The sequence below is a fragment of the Schistocerca cancellata genome, chromosome 10, assembly GCF_023864275.1.
Source record: "Schistocerca cancellata isolate TAMUIC-IGC-003103 chromosome 10, iqSchCanc2.1, whole genome shotgun sequence".
Classification (NCBI taxonomy): Eukaryota; Metazoa; Arthropoda; class Insecta; order Orthoptera; family Acrididae; genus Schistocerca; species Schistocerca cancellata.
In genome coordinates, this window is record NC_064635.1 from 206936929 (window position 1) to 206956203 (window position 19275).

General features: G+C 44.5%; 1 protein-coding gene across 1 annotated transcript in view; it reads left to right on the plus strand.

Moving 5' to 3' along the window:
- The first annotated feature begins 471 nt into the window (after window positions 1-471).
- LOC126106533 (uncharacterized) overlaps window positions 472-19275 on the plus strand; it is a 439607-nt gene continuing 420803 nt past the window's right edge. Inside the window, exon 1 of the mRNA XM_049912858.1 lies at window positions 472-532. The gene's annotated coding sequence lies outside the window, so the exon portion shown is untranslated. The remainder of the gene's footprint in view (window positions 533-19275) is intronic.

A 19275-nucleotide genomic window follows, 5' to 3' on the forward strand; every position in this document is an offset into this window, starting at 1 on the left:
AGGTATGCACCTCTTCGTCCGAAATACATAGAAGACCACGAAAGTCTTTCTCTAGGCCATATCCGTTTTCTTCGGGCCATTTCCATACTTACTGTCTTCCCCCACATTTACCATGGGTAATCGCGGAGGATGTGCAAGAGCTTCCCGGGGAACCTTCAGCCGCGTAGTCGAAATAACCTTGGCGACTTGTAGTAACGAAAGGGTGGTTTCATGCCAAGAATAACAGCCAGTGCGGCAAACTGAGATCACTAAAGAAATTTCTCATGGCTGTGGAACCCATTGCAACGAAAATATTGCGAGCAGCTGTAAAGGCAGTAGGCGCTCTAACGGCACTCGGGCCGCCCGCGCTTACGCCGTGCATTTGTTGACACGGCGCGGCACACGCAGCTTCCCTGCGGTTCTCGCGACCGCCGCTAGGAGCGCTGCCGTCGCGTCGTGAGCGCGCCGCCGCCCGCCCGTCAGTTTGTCTGTGACTTCCGTGTTGAGAGGACCGATTCAGTCGCTGCCGCGGCCTGCCGGCGGAGTTTTTCTCGTGAGTACCTCGTCTGCGCTCCACTTGCTCGCACCGCTAGGCGCCCAAGCTCAGTTCTGAAGATGTCTTATGGCAGATATCTGCCCGGGAACCATATTTTATTGCCTACCTTTTTCTCAAATCTGAAATTCGTTTCTCAGAAACACATAGTTTGGTGGGAATCGGTTGTCTTGTTTTGTGAAATGAATCGTGCTTTATTGTCCCAATACTGATTTGAGATGATTATTTTCGGTAGGTGCCAATTAGATCACTTTCGTTTTTTCAACATCTATATCTGTACTCTGCAAACCATCGCGAAGAGCATGGCAGACAGTACGTACAATTGTACCCGTTACCGTTACTAGGGATTCTTTCCGTTCCACTCACGTCTAGAACGCGGGAAGAATGATTCTTTGACTGCTTCTGTGCTTGCTGTAATTACTGTATGTGAGCGATACGTAGGGGGTTGTAGTATACTCCTAGCCGTCATTTACAGTCGGTTCTTGAAACTGTGCTAGCAGATTTTCTCGGGATAGTTTACGTCTGTCTGAAACAGTCTGACAATTCAGTTTTTTCAGCATCTCTGTGATCTCTCCCACGAATCAAACTTGTGGCAATACGGGCTGCCCTTCTCTGTATACCATTCGATATCCCCTGTTAGTCTTGTTTGGTCCAGGTCCCACACATTTGAACATTCTGGGACTGGCCACACGAGTGATTTCTTAGGAGTCTCCTTTGTGGTCTGATTGTGTTTCGCCAGTATTCTACCAGTAAACGCAAGTTTACCACCTGCTTTGCCCACAACTGAGACTATACGATGATTCCGTGCAATGCTCAAGTTATCTGGAAGAGATGGCCGATTCCAACAGGAACTCGGTACTGCTGTCACAGGATACTACCTTCTTTTTCTTTTTGTGAAGCACACAGTTTTACGTTTCTAAACATTTAAGGCAAGTTGTCAATCTTTACACCACTCTGAAAACTTATCAAGATCAGGCTGAATATTTATGCAGTTTCTTTCAGACAGTACTTCGTTTCAGATAACTGCATCACCTGCAAAAAGCCTGAGATTCCTATTAATATTGTTCGCAATGTAACTAATGCACAACATGAACAGCAAGGGCCCCAACAAACTTCCCTGAGGCACACCCGAAGTTACTTCTACATCTGACGATGAATCTCCATCCAAGATAACATTCTGTGTCCTTCCTACCAAAACGTCCTCAATCCAGTCACAAATTTTACTTGACGCCACATATGATATCTGTGTGCTATTAATTTTTTCTACACTTATAATTTAGTAGCTATAAACTTTTGTAGTGCAGTCGTAATCTACAAGGTGAACCCCTACTCTCAGACAAAATTTCGGAGGTTTTTGAGTATTTCGGTATAAGGGACCGGAGATTCCCAGAGGTTCGCTACATAGTAAATGCGTTTCGTTTGATTTCTTACCTTCGTTTATTTTTGTAGTGTGCCGCACCGAAACTAACTGCACAGTAATCCATCTGTCGACGATGTGCGCTGCCTGTCTTGTTTGTGAACAAATTTGTGTCATTCGCTCATGCCGTGTGCTGTTGACAATCGCAATACCATCTTTATTCTTAGCTTTCGAGCTTGGAGCTCGGTTCTGTGTTGGGTTTTCTTCCGGGCAGTATTATACTTTCCAGTCACCTGTGAAAACCCTGATTAATCAGCTTTTGCAGTATAGACGTGCGGCAAAAAGTTAGTAAGGGCCAACGGAAGCGACCGATTCCACCTGTGTGCTTTGACCATGACGTAAGGGTCGTGTTGTGTGTGACGTCATGACGACGTGGAGTTTATGAGTAGGTTGTGTCTGTAGATGTCGTCTTGTTGTGTTTTTTGTGTATTTATTGTGTATTGAACGTGTTTTAATTTACGTAGGGATGTTTGCCTCTTGAATTTTTGAGGTGTTGTGGTTTTGGTTTCGTTTTTCGTAGTTGTAGGTGGTAGTTTTTTCGTATCAATAGTCTTGTAGATTCTGTAATTTTTTTTGTTCGTCATTTTTGTGTTTTGAGATCGTGGTGTGTCTTTTTTTTTTAAATGGTTCAAATGGCTCTGAGCACTATGGGACAACTACTGAGGTTATCAGTCCCCTAGAACTTAGAACTACTTAAACCTAACTAACCTTAGGACATCACACACATCCATACCCGAGGCAGGATTCGAACCTGCGACCGTAGCGGTCACGCGGTTCCAAACTGACGCGCTTAGAACCGCACGGCCACACCGGCCGGCTGTTTTTTTTTTAGCTTGTTCCCTTCCTAAAACCCCCAATTTCAAGCGGCTGCCCCATTAGTTTGACTGTATTTTTGGAGGGAGATGTTATTGTCTTATTTGTACGTATTTTCGTGTTTGTTGCCGCCTGTGTGTAGTGACGTCATAGGCGCCATGTTGGAGACGCTTAGAATAGCCATTTCCGCCATATTGATGACGTCATGGGTGAAAGCAGACAGGTGGAATCGGACACTTCGGTAATCCCGTCAGTGAGGCTCTGGAAGGAACTGACAGGCATGTGGAGCCATACCGACTCCAGTGCTGTGGGCAGCTGCGCTGGGTTTCTCGGTTGGGGATCCACAGTGTGAACAGCCCGATCGAGGTGGTCTCACGGAGTCTCGATTCGCTTTAAATCCTGGGAGTGTGGAGGCCAAGGCAGTAAGGCGAACTCAGCCTGGTGCTCTTCTGCCACGCAAGTGCTCTGCGAGCTGTGTGACACGTTGCGTTATCCTGTTGGTAGATGCCATCGTGCCGAGGGTAAGAAAACTGTATGTACGGGTGGACATGGTCTGCAATCATAGATTCATACTTCTGTTGAACCACTGTGGCTTTCAGAATGACGGGATCACCCAGGAAATGGCACGAAAACATTTCCCAGACCATAACGCACCCTCGTCCGGCCTGAAACCTTACGATGACTGTTGGAGGACCATGCATGCTAACGGCCGACTGTGGGTTGGAGGAGAAAAGTGATTCATCTGTAAAGGCAGCCTGCCGCCGTTCAATGGACGTTTGATTCTCTATTTGCCTTCAAATTCCAGCCTTCATCGCCGACGAGTGGCAGTCAGCATCTGCGAATGAACCATGCGCCATCTGTGGAGGCTCGTACGTAGCCAACGTTCACTGGACGGTCATTGACAGGACACTGTTGGTTACTCCTGGGCTCATCTGGATGGTCAACTGCTCAACAGTTGTTCGCCAGGACACATCATCGTAACCGTCGTTCACTCTTGTCACCTATGTCCCGCAGTGTACCAGTTTCCTCGGTGCCGGACCGAGCGAGGGGGCGCAATGGTTAGCACATTGGGCTCGCATTCGGGAGCATTCCCGAATCCGGGCATCCTGATTTAGGATTTCCGTAAATCGCTCTAGTACAATGCCGGGATGGTTCCTTTGAAAGGGCACAACCGACTTCCTTCCCCGTCCTTCCCTAATCCGACGAGACCGATGACTTCGCTGTCTGGTCTCCTCCCCCAAAACAACCCAACCCAACCCCCTCGGCGCCGATTTTGGAAAGCGCCATTTTGCCGTGCACGATATGCTGTAAGCACGCTGGGAGGCGAGCAGTTTACAAAGTTAGCCGTTTCGGAAGAGCTTTTACCCTTAGTCCGGAAGCCACTGATCGCGCCCTTTTGAACGTCAGATTAATCGCTCCGCTGCACTGTTTTCCGCGTCCCCCGACGTTCAGCTGGATGATGATGATGACTGATGATGTTTGGTTTGTGGGGAGCCCAACTGCGGAGTCATCAGCGGCCGCACGAAGTCCCAATCTTTACACAGTCCGGTCTAGCCACTTTCACGAACGATGATGTTGGAAGTGCTGCCATCTGTAAGTAGTTATTGCACAGTGACGTAGAACATAGGGTGGCCACGTTAATGTGGCTGGAGCGAGTAGTCGTACATTAAGAATGGTACACAGCAGTGCAGATAGGTTTCCTGATGGTGAGCTGGGCAGTGTGAACCTGAATTAAGACCGGCCCAGAGACCCTAAGCCGAAATATTCCGGATGCGATGGTAGTAGACATATCATAGTAGTTTAGTATCTATGTATACTGTGTGGTTTGCGTTGTACGTTTTGGTGATTGGATATCACAAACTTTTACACTACTGTGAAGATATTTTTCGAGAGGTAACTGATACGATAGATCGAATAAATCACTATTACATTATTACTGTTTAACGAGCCGCCGGAAACCAGTGGTACGCGATACTAAATTAAGCAGGAAATATTCCCCAACATTCTTTGAAATTTAGTCCGTGAACTTAAAAATTCAAATGGCTTCAAGAACAACGGGACTTGACTTCTGAGGTCATAAGTCCCCTAGACTTAGAACTACTTAAACATAGCTAACGTAAGGACATGACACACATCCATGCCAGAGGCAGGATTCGAACCTGCGACCGTAGCAGCAGCGCGGTTCCGGACTAAAGCGCCTGGAACCGCTCGGCTGTGTTTAATGCTGTATTGTGGAACACAACTGCAAAAAAAAAATGTTGTTGCTGTTAAAGAGCTGTAACCTACAGCTAAGTAATTATGTAATGAATATGTCACCGTTTTTTACAACCAACAGGTACATGGATAAACACGAAAATATGTTGTAGCGAATAATACTATGGATGAAATAGTTACTGTCGTAATATTAACATGCATAGTAACTTATGTATCAAGTGCGATCATGACTATGTTGTCTCAGGAAAAGCGAGAGTATGCTAACCGGCCGGCGACAACAGGGTGATTAGAGACGGAATTCTAGACCGGAACGGAGAGGGATCGGAGGGAAATCGACCGTCCCGTTTTTAAAGGAACCATCCGAGCATTCGCTCTGTGTAGAAAAATTACAGTTGGATGTCCAGAAGCGAACTTCTACCTCCATCTTCCCGAATGGGTGTTCAGTGTCTTATCGTTAAGCCATCTCGTTCTGTGTTTGCCCGATAGTTAAATACGAGGACAGTTGAAGAACGTATGATAATTTACGAAGACTAGGGATGCCGGTTATAGCTCAAACAACCGGTTTTCAGCTGTTCCACTTATTTTCATCTCCAGCTTAACCTGACTGTTAAAACCGGCCAAAATAACCGGTTTCTGAAATAACCGAATTTCTGGTTTTTTGTTGTCTTTATTTCCAGTAATAAACGACAGTCTTGGAACAAGGATTGAAAAATTCCAATGGAGAGGAAGGAGTGGGAGAGCTAGATTGATGTGAGGGTCGAGACTGTGGCAGAAGTCGGTCCCACTGTCTCCAGCAGATGTGGCGAAGGTGAAGGAGACGAGCGGCCGAGGCGAGGGCGAAAGCTAGCGAGTGGACGACTTTCCTGCATCCTCACTTTTGGATGGTATCAGCGTTTCACCATGAAGCAGCAACAAAATTAAGCGATCCTAGTTTATAGCACGTCAATAAAATTATAGGTATATCACTCAAAGTCACAATCAAATTTGCCTTCTCTTCTCAGGGTCATTGTGAATGTTTCCTCCTCATATGATGTCCCAAGTTCGTTGCACTTCCTCTGGTTTTTAATTGTTTATAGCAAGTGGAGCATTATATTCTTCCACGCTTCATAAAATACTTTCAAACTAGGTATTCTGCCATTCTGCAGTATAATGCTCGTTTCTGACAGTCAGCTTTGTTATTAAAAAAACACACATCGAATTTTGACATTTTCCATAACACCCTAATATTTCAAAGCAATGTAAATTTTACGAATAAACATTAGTAAAAAGTTTTATTTAAAAACGAAAACTTATCGCCGCTGCTATGGAAAACTGATATGGTTGTTTTTTTCAGCCGATGAAAAAAACCTGCTATAACCGAGACCAAACAAATACCGAAAGATACCGGTTATTCAGAACTAAAATACCGGTATCGATTTGTTGTTGTTGTTGTTGTGGTCTTCAGTCCTAAGACTGGTTTGATGCAGCTCTCCATGCTGCCTTATCCTGTGCAAGCTTCTTCATCTCCCAGTACTTACTGCAACCCACATCCTTCTGAATCTGCTTAGTGTATTCATCTCTTGGTCTCCCTCTATGATTTTTGCCCTCCACGCTGCCCTCCAATGCTAAATTTGTGATCCCTTGACGCCTCAGAACATGTCCTACTAACCGGTCCCTTCTTTTTGTCAAGTTGTGCCACAAACTTCTCTTCTCCCCAATTCTATTCAATACTTCATCATTAGTTATGTGATCTACCCATCTAATCTTCAGCAGTATCGATTTAGCATGTCGGTTTTTCCCCCATCTCTATTTTGGACACTGAGAAAAAGGTGGTGATGATGGCCACAAGTGAAATAACTCACGACTGTAGTACGATAACTGTAAGGGTGGGAAAAAGGTAACATTCAGTGTTCGTTCACAATTCGAATGTACTGCGACGTATGAGTCTTGAGAAACATGGCTGAGAGTCTGTTCCGAGCTGAAAATGATGACTGTCTGTGGTTGGTAACACATCCTTCGAACTTATTTCATTAAGAAACGACGGAAAAGAAAACTATGTGCAGAAGAAAGAAAGGAGGTTAGGGTTTAAGGTGCAGTCGACAGCGAGGTCATAAGAGACGGAGTGTCAGCTCGGAATGTTGCAAGGGTGGGGAAGGAAACCGGCTCTGCACTTTCGCTGTGACCATTCCGTCATTTATGACTACGAAGTCATTCAGTTTTACCCCTGACGAAGATGACGGAGGTAATCATCGAAAGCTCGGGATTTTATCCAAATTTGACGCGGCAAGTAAACGGAGAACTTTTTGTGTGTCCCGACATTTGCCTGGAGCGATTTGGGGAAATCGCGGATACCTAAATCTGGATGGCCGGACACGGGTTTGAATCGTCGTTGTCTACGTGTAGATGAAGACAGACGGGAATTTAAAAAAGTTGCACTACCTGCCTCGATTTTTCAAAAGAAGTGTCGATATATCGAAGAATTATCAATATATCGATAGGATAAACATTGACGTACCGGCCTATAAAATTATCGGTTGCACGTTGTAAATATAATGCTGGCTTTACAGCTGTATATTTAAGAACTGTATTATTATTAGATATCTGTACATCAACAATCTATCCCCCTTCGAGCAAGAACTGAAAGGAAAAGGATGCAAGTTTAGGCAGGGCGATGACCACTTTGGTAACAATGGTGAGTTACCATGTGGCACAATAAAAGGTGTCCGATGACTCCGTCATTCCGTCAAGTATCGGATTTGTCCGGAACACTTGATGTCGAATCTACTGTTCTTTCGTTTCCGTCAACGCCAGCGACTTTGCAGTAGTTGTGTCCAAACTGCGTTGGTGAAGTTAAACGGTGGAGTTTCTGTTAGTTGCGTCGAGCTCCGATTACATCTGCGTTTCCCCTCACACATCTCCGCCCACGGAAAAGACCAATCTTGTCACTTAGACTTTTGTTCATCATTTTCAGCAACTGTTTTTGAAGAATGCTGATGTGAAGAAACAGCGCACTAGTTGCGTTGAAAACTGTATTTCTTGACATCGGAAATGTTCTTGTTCCATTCACACCGCCACCTTCCAGTAGAACCGGACTACTAATTTGTGTCATCTATACTTGCTTCACACAGTCAAAGAGAACGACTGAACGTGATGAAAGCACAGAATATGGTAAGACCACTTCACACAGTGAAAGTAAAATTACTTTCTACTACAGTTTCAAACAACAATTTCAAATATTAACCGGAAATAGTGTAAAAAATATTATATAAAAATACATAGGCACTCCATATTGCCATTTCCATATCGATATATTGATATATCGTGGAGAAAAATATCGTCGATATATACATATCAAAAAGGTTTTACATCAACTCGGTTCCGAGAGTTCCGGAACCTATACAGAAAATTGGAATAGATATCAACATAAACATGACTTCCGCCCTTTTTATTACCCGTGGAAACGACATTGCATGATGTACCACCTTGAGAGGTGGTGGTCCAGATTGCTGTACACACCGGTACGCCGGCTGCCGTGGCCGAGAGGTTCTAGGCGCTTTAGTCCGGAACCGCGCTACTGCTACGGTCGCAGGTTCCAATCCTACCTTACGTTAGTTAAGTTTAAGCAGTTCTAAGTGTAGGGGACTGATGACCTCAGATGTCAAGTCCGATAGTGCTTAGAGCCATTTCTTTGAACCTACTTTCTCTTTATTTATTCGTATTATGTCATCACTGACTCACAATATTCTAGCGCAACGCAATCTGACTGCTCAGAACAAGGATAACCTGTCTTCAAATAATTAATTCAAAAGAATGGCCCTGACTAAAAGAAATCTTAACAATAACCTATACATTTCATTAAGCATTACCTCAAAAAAATCTTCATTACGCGAACTACTGCAATACAGCGAGCGTCAGTACTGCCAGCTAAATAAAAGATTCTAACTACTAAAGCCACTAACTACTAATAGGCATGTGGTTAGCAAAGGAAAGATTTTGTTGCAAACCAGATAATGTATTTTTTACCTTAATAATGTGACATCCAGCTCAGACACAAACATAAATCGTCAGTGACATCTAGTCCAAAGGTATACAATCATGAATAATATTCAATCTCCAAGATGTACAGATCGTTAGACTACGCTAACACTTCAGACCTCTACCCTCCGTCAATGCTAACTTCTCACATCTAACATCCATCACAGCTGTCGTCTAACTTCCAACTGCCCAACACTGCTGGCGATTAACTTCCAACAACGAGTCTGACCAACCACAGAGTCTCTTACAAAGAAAGCGCAGTCAGAGATCCAATGCAAAGCGCTACACAGCGCTGCCAACACTTAAGCAGCCCACTTATAGTAGAAACGGGCTATTAGTTTACAGCAGATGTGTCGAAGGCGCCATTGGCAAAGGATGACAAGGCGGTCGGACGGTACCGATCTGCTGCCAGGGCCTCTGGAAGTTTACGAGAGTTGTCGAAAGAGGCATTTATTTTTATACGTCTTATTGTTAAATTTATTGGCATTTGGTCCATATATCATGCAGTGGGAACCATATTATATGAATATGACGAAAACAAATTTACTTAAATGCATAAGGAGTACATAGTGGTTAATAAGAGACTGTCAAATTAATAGGAACGCCAGACAAATACAAATCGTTAAGCTTATTGAGAAAGATGGTAAACAACTGAACAGACAGTGAAGTGAATATTTTGGTTATACGATGGCCTAAAAGCTAGAGATTAAACAAGATGTGGGTATAGGAAGCAGTCGGTGGTATGCCAAAGAACTTCTCCGTGCATGTAGACACTCAGTTATACCGTATATAACAGCGTCATCAGCAAGGAGTAGCAAACTGATTCACAACATGTACGTCACACCGTTCATACACTGAAGCGCCAGAGAAACTGGTGCAAGCTTGCGTATTGAAATACAGAGATATGTAAACAGGCAGAATACGGCGCTGCGATCTCAACGCTGTAATGGCAGGTTATCAAGATTTAAGAGAGTTTGAACGTGCTGTTACAGTCGGAGGACGAACGATGGGGAACAGCATATCCGAAAGAGCGATGAAGTGGGGATTTACCACTACGACCATTACACGAGTGTACCGTGAATGTCAGGGATCCGGTGAAACATCAAATCACCAACATCACTGCGCCCGCAAAAAGGTCCCGCAAGAACGGGAGCAACGATGACTGAAGAGAGTTGTTCAACGCGACAAAAGTCCAACCCTTCCCCAGATTGTTCCAGATTTCAATGCTGGGCCATCAACAACTGTCAGCGTGCGAACCATTCGATGAAACAGCATCGATATGGGTTTCCGGAACAGAAGGCTCACTCGTGTACCCTTGATGACTGCATAACACAAAGCTTTATGCCTCGCCTGGGCCCTTCAACATCGACATTGGACTGTTAGCGACTGGAAACATGTTGCCTGGTCGGACGGGTCTCATTTCAAATTGTATCGAGCGGATGGACGTGTACGGGTATGGAGACAACCTCATAAACCCATCGACCAAGCATGTCAGCAGGCAACTGTTCAAGCTGGTGGAGGCTCTGTAATCATGTGGGGGGGTGTGCAATAGGAGTGATATGGGACCCCAGATAGATGTAGATACGACTCTGAAAGGTGATACGTACGTAATCATCCTGTCTGATCACCTTCATCTATTAATGTCCATTGTGCATTTCGACGGACTTGGGCAATTCCAGCAGGACAACGCATGCTACCAGAATTGCTACAGAGTGGCTCCAGAAACACTCTTCTGAGTTTAAGTGCTTCTGCTGCCCACCAAATTCCCCAGATATGAACATTATTGAGCATATCTGGGATGCCTTGTAACGTGCTGTTCAGAAGAGACCTCCACCCCCTCTTACTCTTATGGATTCATGGATAGTCCTGCAGGATTCATGGTGTCAGTTCCCTCCAGCACTAATTCAGACATTAGACGAGTCCATGGCTCATCGTGCTGCGGCACTTCTGCGTCCTCATGGGAACCCTACGCGCTATTAGTCAGGTTTGCTAGTTTCTGTGGCTCTTAGTGTACTTCACTCACAGCCAAAATGATAGAGGACGCTATGAAAATATAACATGTGCGTAGATTAGTGGGGAGTAATTTATAACCGATGAATTTATGTACAGATACTTGAAACTGGCGCGAAACTGAAAATGTAGAGTAGTAGACAAATAAAGAAAAAACATTCCAGCTGCTGATTGGCTCAAATCATTCAAGCAATATTTCGAAGTTGGGGACGCAACCTCAAAAGTCATATTTGCTTTCTGCGAGTGGAAAGCACACACCGAAGTATCCAACACCATAAACAGTAATCACAGGAAACTAGGACGACAAAAATGGTTCAAATGGCTCTGAGCACTATGGGATTCAACATCTTAGGTCATAAGTCCCCTAGAACTTAGAACTACTTAAACCTAACTAACCTAAGGACATCACACACACCCATGCCCGAGGCAGGAATCGAACCTGCGACCGTAGCAGTCCCCCGGTTCCGGACTGCAGCGCCAGAACCGCTAGACCACCGCGGCAAACTAGGACGACACATACGCTATAAGAAGGTCCCAAGAAATCTTGAATTGAACTAAACAGTTATCTCAGTTTCACAAACTTGCGGCCCAAAACATTGTTTCTTATCTAACAGTAAGACAGTAACGAAAAAAATTGTAGAGTGGAAACGTGTCACGAAACATTATACAAGTATACAGGAAGTGAACAAACATATGGAAACACAACACAATGCTACATATAAAACGGTACAGGGAATCCATTAGGATACAAAGCAGCTTCCAGTAGTCTCAGACGCGATAAATATCTACAACTACATCTACATGGATACTCTGCAAGTCACATTTAAGTGGCAGAGGGTTCATCGAACCACCTTCTCTATTATTCCAGTCTCGTATAGCGCGCGGAAAGAACGGACACCTGTATCTTTCCGTACGAGCTCTGATTTCCCTTATTTTATCATGGTGGTCATTTCTCCTTATGTAGGTCGGTGTCAGCAAAATATTTTCGCATTCGGAGAAGAAAGTTCGTGATTGTAATTTCGTGAAAAGACTGCTCCGCAACGAAAAACGCCTTTCCTTTAATGACGTCCATCCCAAATCCTGTATCATTTCAGTGACACACACTCCCCTATTTCGCGATAATACAAAACGTGCTGCCCTACTTTGAACTTCTTCGATGTACTCCGTCAACCCTACCTGGTAAGGATCCCACACCGCGCAGTAGTACTCTAAAAGAGGACGGACAAGCGTAGTGTAGGCAGTCTCCTTAGTAGGTCTGTTACATTTTCTAAGTGCCCTGCCAATGAAACGCAGTATTTTGGTTAGCCTTCCCTACAAAGTTTTCTATGTACTCCTTCCAATTTAAGTTGTTCATAATTGTAATTCCTAGGTATTTAGTTGAATTTACGGCCTTTAGATTTGACTGATTTATCGTGTAACCCAAGTTTAACGGATTCCTTTTAGCACGCTTGTTGATGACCTCACACTTGTTATTTAAAGTCAACTGACAACTTTCGCACCCTACAGATATCTTTTCTAAATCGTTTCGCAATTTGTTGTTGTATTCTTATGACTTTACTAGTCGATAAACGACAGCGCTATTTGCGAACAACCTAAGAGGGCTGCTCAGATTGTCTCCCAAACCGTTTGTATAGATAAGAAACAGCAAAGTGCCCATAACACTACCATGTGAGGAATGCCAGAAACCGCTTCTGTCTTACGCAAAGACTTCCCTTCAGTTACTACGAACTCTGACCTCTCTGACAGGAAATCAATAATTCAGTCACATAACTGAGGCGATATTCCATAAGCACGCTATTTCACTACAACCCGCTTCTGTGGTACAGTCTACATCTACATCTACATCCATACTCCGCAAGCCACCTGACGGTGTGTGGCGGAGGGTACCTTGAGTACCTCTATCGGTTCTCCCTTCTATTCCAGTCTCGTATTGTTCGTGGAAAGAAGGATTGTCGGTATGCCTCTGTGTGGGCTCTAATCTCTGATTTTATCCTCATGGTCTCTTCGCGAGATATACGTAGGAGGGCGCAATATACTGCTTGACTCTTCGGTGAAGGTTAGTTCTCGAAACTTTGACTAAAGCCCATACCGAACTACTGAGCGTCTCTCCTGCAGAGTCTTCCACTGGAGTTTATCTATCATCTCCGTAATGCTTTCGCGATTACTAAATGATCCTGTAACGAAGCGCGCTGCTCTCCGTTGGATCTTCTCTATGTCTTGTATCAACCCTATCTGGTACGGATCCCACACTGCTGAGCAGTATTCAAGCAGTGGGCGAACAAGCGTACTGTAACCTACTTCCTTTGTTTTCGGATTGCATTTCCTTAGGATTCTTCCAATGAATCTCAGTCTGGCATCTGCTTTACCGACGATCAACATTATATGATCATTCCATTTTAAATCACTCCTAGTGCGTACTCCCAGATAATTTATGGTATTAACTGCTTCCAGTTGCTGACCTGCTATTTTGTAGCTAAATGATAAAGGATCTATCTTTCTGTGTATTCGCAGCACATTACACTTGTCTACATTGAGATTCAATTGCCATTCCCTGCACCATGCGTCAATTCGCTGCAGATCCTCCTGCATTTCAGTACAATTTTCCATTGTTACAACCTCTCGATACACCACAGCATCATCCGCAAAAAGCCTCAGTGAACTTACGATGTCATCCACAAGGTCATTTATGTATATTGCGAATAGCAACGGTCCTATGACACTCCCCTGCGGTATACCTGAAATCACTCTTACTTCGGAAGACTTCTCTCCATTGAGAATAACATGCTGCGTCCTGTTATCTAGGAACTCCTCAATCCAATCACACAATTGGTCTGATAGTCCATATGCTCTTACTTTGTTCATTAAACGACTGTGGGGAACTGTATCGACCGCCTTGCGGAAGTCAAGAAACACGGCATCTACCTGGGAACCCGTGTCTATGGCCCTCTGAGTCTGGTGGACGAATAGCGCGAGCTGGGTTTCACATGACCGTCTTTTTCGAAACCCATGCTGATTCCTACAGAGTAGATTTCTAGTCTCAAAAGCCTTCCGGAAATCCAGAAATACGTAATTTGAAATCCCTTGTCAATAGCTTTCAACACTTCATGATAGTAAAAAGCTAGCTGTGGTTCACAAGAACGATGATCCGTGTTGAATGTCTGTCAATAGACCGTTTTTTTTTTTTTTTTGTTTTTTTCCCGAGGTAATTCATAATGTTCGAACACAGTATATGTTCCAAAATCCTTCTGCATATCGATGTTAATGATATGGGCCTGTAATTTAGTGAATAACTCCTACTACCTTTCTGTTCCGTCCCCGGTAGCCGAATGCTCAGCGTGACGAATTGTGAATCCTCTGGGCCCGTGTTCGATTCGCGGCTCGGTCTTGGAATTTTCTCCGTCCAGGGACTGGTGTTGTGCTGTCCTCATCAGCATCCTGTCATCCTCATCGACTGCCGGTCGCCGAAGTGGCGTCAAATTCAAAGACCGGCACCCGGCGAACGGCCTGCCCGACGGGGGACCATAGCCATACGAATAAATGAAAACTACCTTTCTTGAATGTTGGTGTGATCTGTGCAACTTTCGAGTCTTTGGGTGCCGATCTTTTGTAGAGCGAATTGTTGCATATGCTTGTTAAGTATAGAGCTAATGCATCAGCATAATATGAAAGGAACCTAATTGGTATACAGTGTGGATCAGAAGACTTGCTTTTATTAGGTGATTTAAGTTGCTTCACTAATGCGAGGATATTTACTTCTACGTTTCTCATGTTGGCAGCTGTTCTTGATTCGATTTCTAGAATATTTACATCGTCTCCTTTTATGAAGGCATTTCGGAAAGCTGTGTTTAGCAACTCTGCTTTGGCAGCACTGTCTTCGATAGTGTCTCCATTGCTATCGCGGAGAGAAAGCATTAACTGTATCTCACCGCTAACATCACTTACGACCAGAATCTCTTGGGATTTTCTGCCAGGTTTCGAGACAAAGTTTCGTTGTGGAAACTATTATAAGCATTTCACATTGAAGTCCGCGCTAAATTTCGAGCTTCCGGTAGAGATCGCCAATCTTCGGGATTTTGCGTCTGTTTAAGTTTGGCATGTTGTTGTTTTTCACAGTTTCTGCAACAGTGTTCTGATGCGTTGTGTGTACCAAGGAGAATCAGCTCCGTTATTTGTTAATTTACTTGGTACAAATCCCTCAATTGCTGCTGATACTATTTCTTTGAATTCATGCTACATATCGTGTATACCTATATTAATTTGGAAGGAGTGGAGATTGTCCCTCAGGAAGGCGTCAAGTGAATTTTTATCTGATTGTTTGAATAGGTATATTTTTCGTTTATTTTTGGAGGATTTGGGGGTTACAATATTCAATCTCGCTACGACGACCCTGTGTTCACTAATCCGTGTATCAGTTTAGATGCTCCTTATTAACTCTGGATTGTTTGTTGCTAACAGGTCAAGTGTGCTTTCACAACCGTTTACTATTTTTGTGGGGTCATGAACTACCTGCTCGAAATAGTTTTCAGAGAATGCTTTTAGCACAATTTCGGATTATGTTTTATGCGAACCTCCGGAATTAGTATGTGTTTCGCTAACATATCGACGGTAAATTAAAGTCACCACCAAATATTATCGTATGAGTCGGGTACGTGTTTGAAATCAGACTCAATTTCTTTTAACCTTTCAGCAATTGTATCATCTGAATTGGAAGGTTGGTAAAAGGATCCAATTTTTACGAGGTGCATTCAAGTTCTAAGGCCTCCGATTTTTTTTTTTTATTAACTAACTACTCACCCGAAATCGATGAAACTGGCGTTACTTCTGACGTAATCGCCCTGCAGACGTACACGTTTTTCACAACGCTGACGCCATGATTCCACGGCAGCGCGAAGGCTTCTGTAGGAGTCTGTTTTGACCACTGGAAAATCGCTGAGGCAATAGCACCACGGCTGGTGAATGTGCGGCCACGGAGAGTGTCTTTCATTGTTGGGAAAAGCCAAAAGTCACTAGGAGCCAGGTCAGGTGAGTAGGGAGCATGAGGAATCACTTCAAAGTTGTTATCACGAAGAAACTGTTGCGTAACGTTAGCTCGATGTGCGGGTGCGTTGTCTTCGTGAAACAGCACACGTGCATCCCTTCCCGGACGTTTTTATTGCAGTGCAGGAAGGAATTTGTTCTTCAAAACATTTTCGTAGGATGCACCTGTTACCGTAGTGCCCTTTGGAACGCAATGGGTAAGGATGACGCCCTCGCTGTCCGAGAACATGGACACCATCATTTTTTCAGCACTGGCGGTTACCCGAAATTTTTTTGGTGGCGGTGAATGTGTGTGCTTCCATTGAGCTGACTGGCGCTTTGTTTCTGGATTGAAAAATGGCATCCACGTCTCATCCATTGTGACAACCGACGAAAAGAAAGTCCCATTCATGCTGTCGCTGTGCGTCAACATTGCTCGGCAACATGCCACACGGGCAGCCGTGTAGTCGTCCGTCAGCATTCGTGGGACCCACCTGGATGACGCTTTTCGCATTTTCAGGTCGTCATGCAGGATTGTGTGCACAGAACCCACAGAAATGCCAACTCTGGAGGCGACCTGTTCAACAGTCATTTGGCGATCACCCAGAACAATTCTCTCCACTTTCTCGATCATGTCGTCAGACCGGCTTGTGCGAGCCCGGAGGTTGTTTCGGTTTGTTGTCACACGATGTTCTGCCTTCATTAAACTGTCGCACCCACGAACGCACTTTCGACACATCCATAACTCCATCACCACATGTCTCCTTCAACTGTCGATGAATTTCAATTGGTTTCACACTACGCAAATTCAGAAAACGAATGATTGCACGCTGTTCAAGTAAGGAAAACGTCGCCATTTTAAGTATTTAAAACAGTTCTCATTCTCGCCGCTGGCGGTAAAATTCCATCTGCCGTACGGTGCTGCCATCTCTGGGACGTATTGACAATGAACGCGGCCTCATTTTAAAACAATGCGCATGTTTCTATCTCTTTCCAGTCCGGAGAAAAAAAAATCGGAGGCCTTAGAACTTGAATGCACCTCGTATTTTATTCCGGGTGCCAAGTATGACCGCTGCCCATATTAACGCACAGAAACTATCTCCTTCAATTTCGCGAAAAGATTAACTACTTCTAACAGCAACAAACACGCCACCGCCAACCATGTTTAGCCTATCCTTTCGGAACAATGTTAGGTTCTTTGCAAAAATTTCGCCAGAGCTTATCTCCGGCTTTAGCCGGCTTTCAGTGCCTACAACGATTTGAACATCAGTGCTTTCTATTGGCGCTCGGAACTCTGGTACTTTCCCAACACAGCTACGACAATTTACAACTGTTACACCGATGGTTCCTGTATCTATGTTCTTCCTGTGTTCAGCCTGCACCCTTTGTGACTGAAGCTCTTCCTGTGTTTTCCCGAGACCCTCTAAACTAAGAAGCCGCCCAGTCCATGACACACGGCCCCTGCTACCCGTGTAGCCGCCTCCTGCGTATAGCGGACACCTGACCTATTTCGCGGAACACGAAACCCAGCCACCCCTTGGCGCAAGTCGAGGAATCTACAGCCTACACGGTCGCTGAACCGTCTGAGGCTCTGATTGATACCCTCCACTCGGCTCTGTACCAGAGATATGCAATCGGTCCCGTATGATTTTCAAGGGAATTTTCAATCATTGTTGCTGTAAAATAGTGGGAAACGTAGGTAACGGCGGTGGAGGTGGACAGCGATCATGCACTCATCTCTCCGACCACAAAGGCTCAGGTAGATTCAGATCTGATGACTGCGGTGCCCAGTGGAGAATCGACAACACATCCTTCTGTTCACAAAACCCATCCCGTGCGATGCGAGGTGTGTGAGCGGGTGGCCTGTGTTCTTGGAACACAGCATCACCATTGGGGAACAAGCATTGTACCTTGAGATCAGCCAAACTACCTCAAATACCCCGAAGAAAACATGCCAAATTTAAATGAGCGCAAAATCTCGAAGACTGGCGATCTTTTACAGAAGCTCCAAATTTAGCGCGGACTTCAAAAGGATGTTCAAATGTGTGTGAAATCTTATGGGACTTAACTGCTAAGGTCGTCAGTCCCTAAGCTTACACACAATTAGACCTAAATTATCGTAAGGACAAACACACACACCCATGCCCGAGGGAGGACTCGAACATCCGCCGGGACCAGCCGCACAATCCATGACTGCAGCGCCTCAGACCGCTCGGCTAATCCCGAGCGGCTACCTGGCACTTCAATGCGAGATACTTACAATAGTTTTCACAACGGAACTTTGTCTCGAAACAGGGCAGAAAATCCGAAGAGATTCTGGTCGTATGTGAAGTATGTTAGCGGCAAAACACAATCAATGCCTTCTCTGCGCGATAGCTGTGGAGATGCTACCGAAAACAGTGCTGCCAAAGCAGAGTTACAAAACACAGCCTCCCGAAATGCCTTCACAAAAGAAGGCGAAGTAAATATTCCAGAATTCTAATCGATAACAGCTGCTAACATGAGTAACGTAGAAGTAAATGTTCTTGGAGTAGTGAAACAACTTAAATCACTTAATAAAATCAAGTTTTTTGGTCCAGACTGTATACCAGTTAGGTTTCTTTCGGAGTATGCTGAAGCATTAGCTCCATACTTGACAATCATCTACAACCGTTCGCTCGATGAAAAATCCCTACCCAAATCCTGGCAAGTTGCACAGGTCATACCAATATTCAAGAAAGGCATGAGGAGTACTCCACTAAATTACAGGGCCAAATCATTAACGTCGATGTGTAGAAGGGAACATATATTGTGTTCGAACATTATGAATTACCCCGAAGAAAGCGATCTATTGACACACAGTCAACATCAGTTTAGGAAACATCGTTCTTGTGAAACACAACCAGCTCTTTATTCGCATAAAATGTTGAGTGCTATTGACAAGGCATTTCAGATCGATTCCATGTTTCTGGATTTCCGGAAGGCTTTTGACACTGTATTACACAAGCGGCTTGTAGTGAAATTACGTATTTATGGAATATCGTCTCAGTTATGCGACTGGATTTGATTTCCTGTCAGAGGGGTCACAGTTCGTACTAATTGACGGAAAGTCATCGGAGTAAAACAGAAGTGATTTCTGGCGTTGCGCAGGGTAGTGTTACAGGACCTTTGCTGTTCCTTATCTACATAAACGATTTGGGAGACAATCTCAGCAGCCGTCTTCGGTTGTTTGCAGATGACGCTGTCGTTTATCGACTAATAAAGTCATCAGAAGATCAAA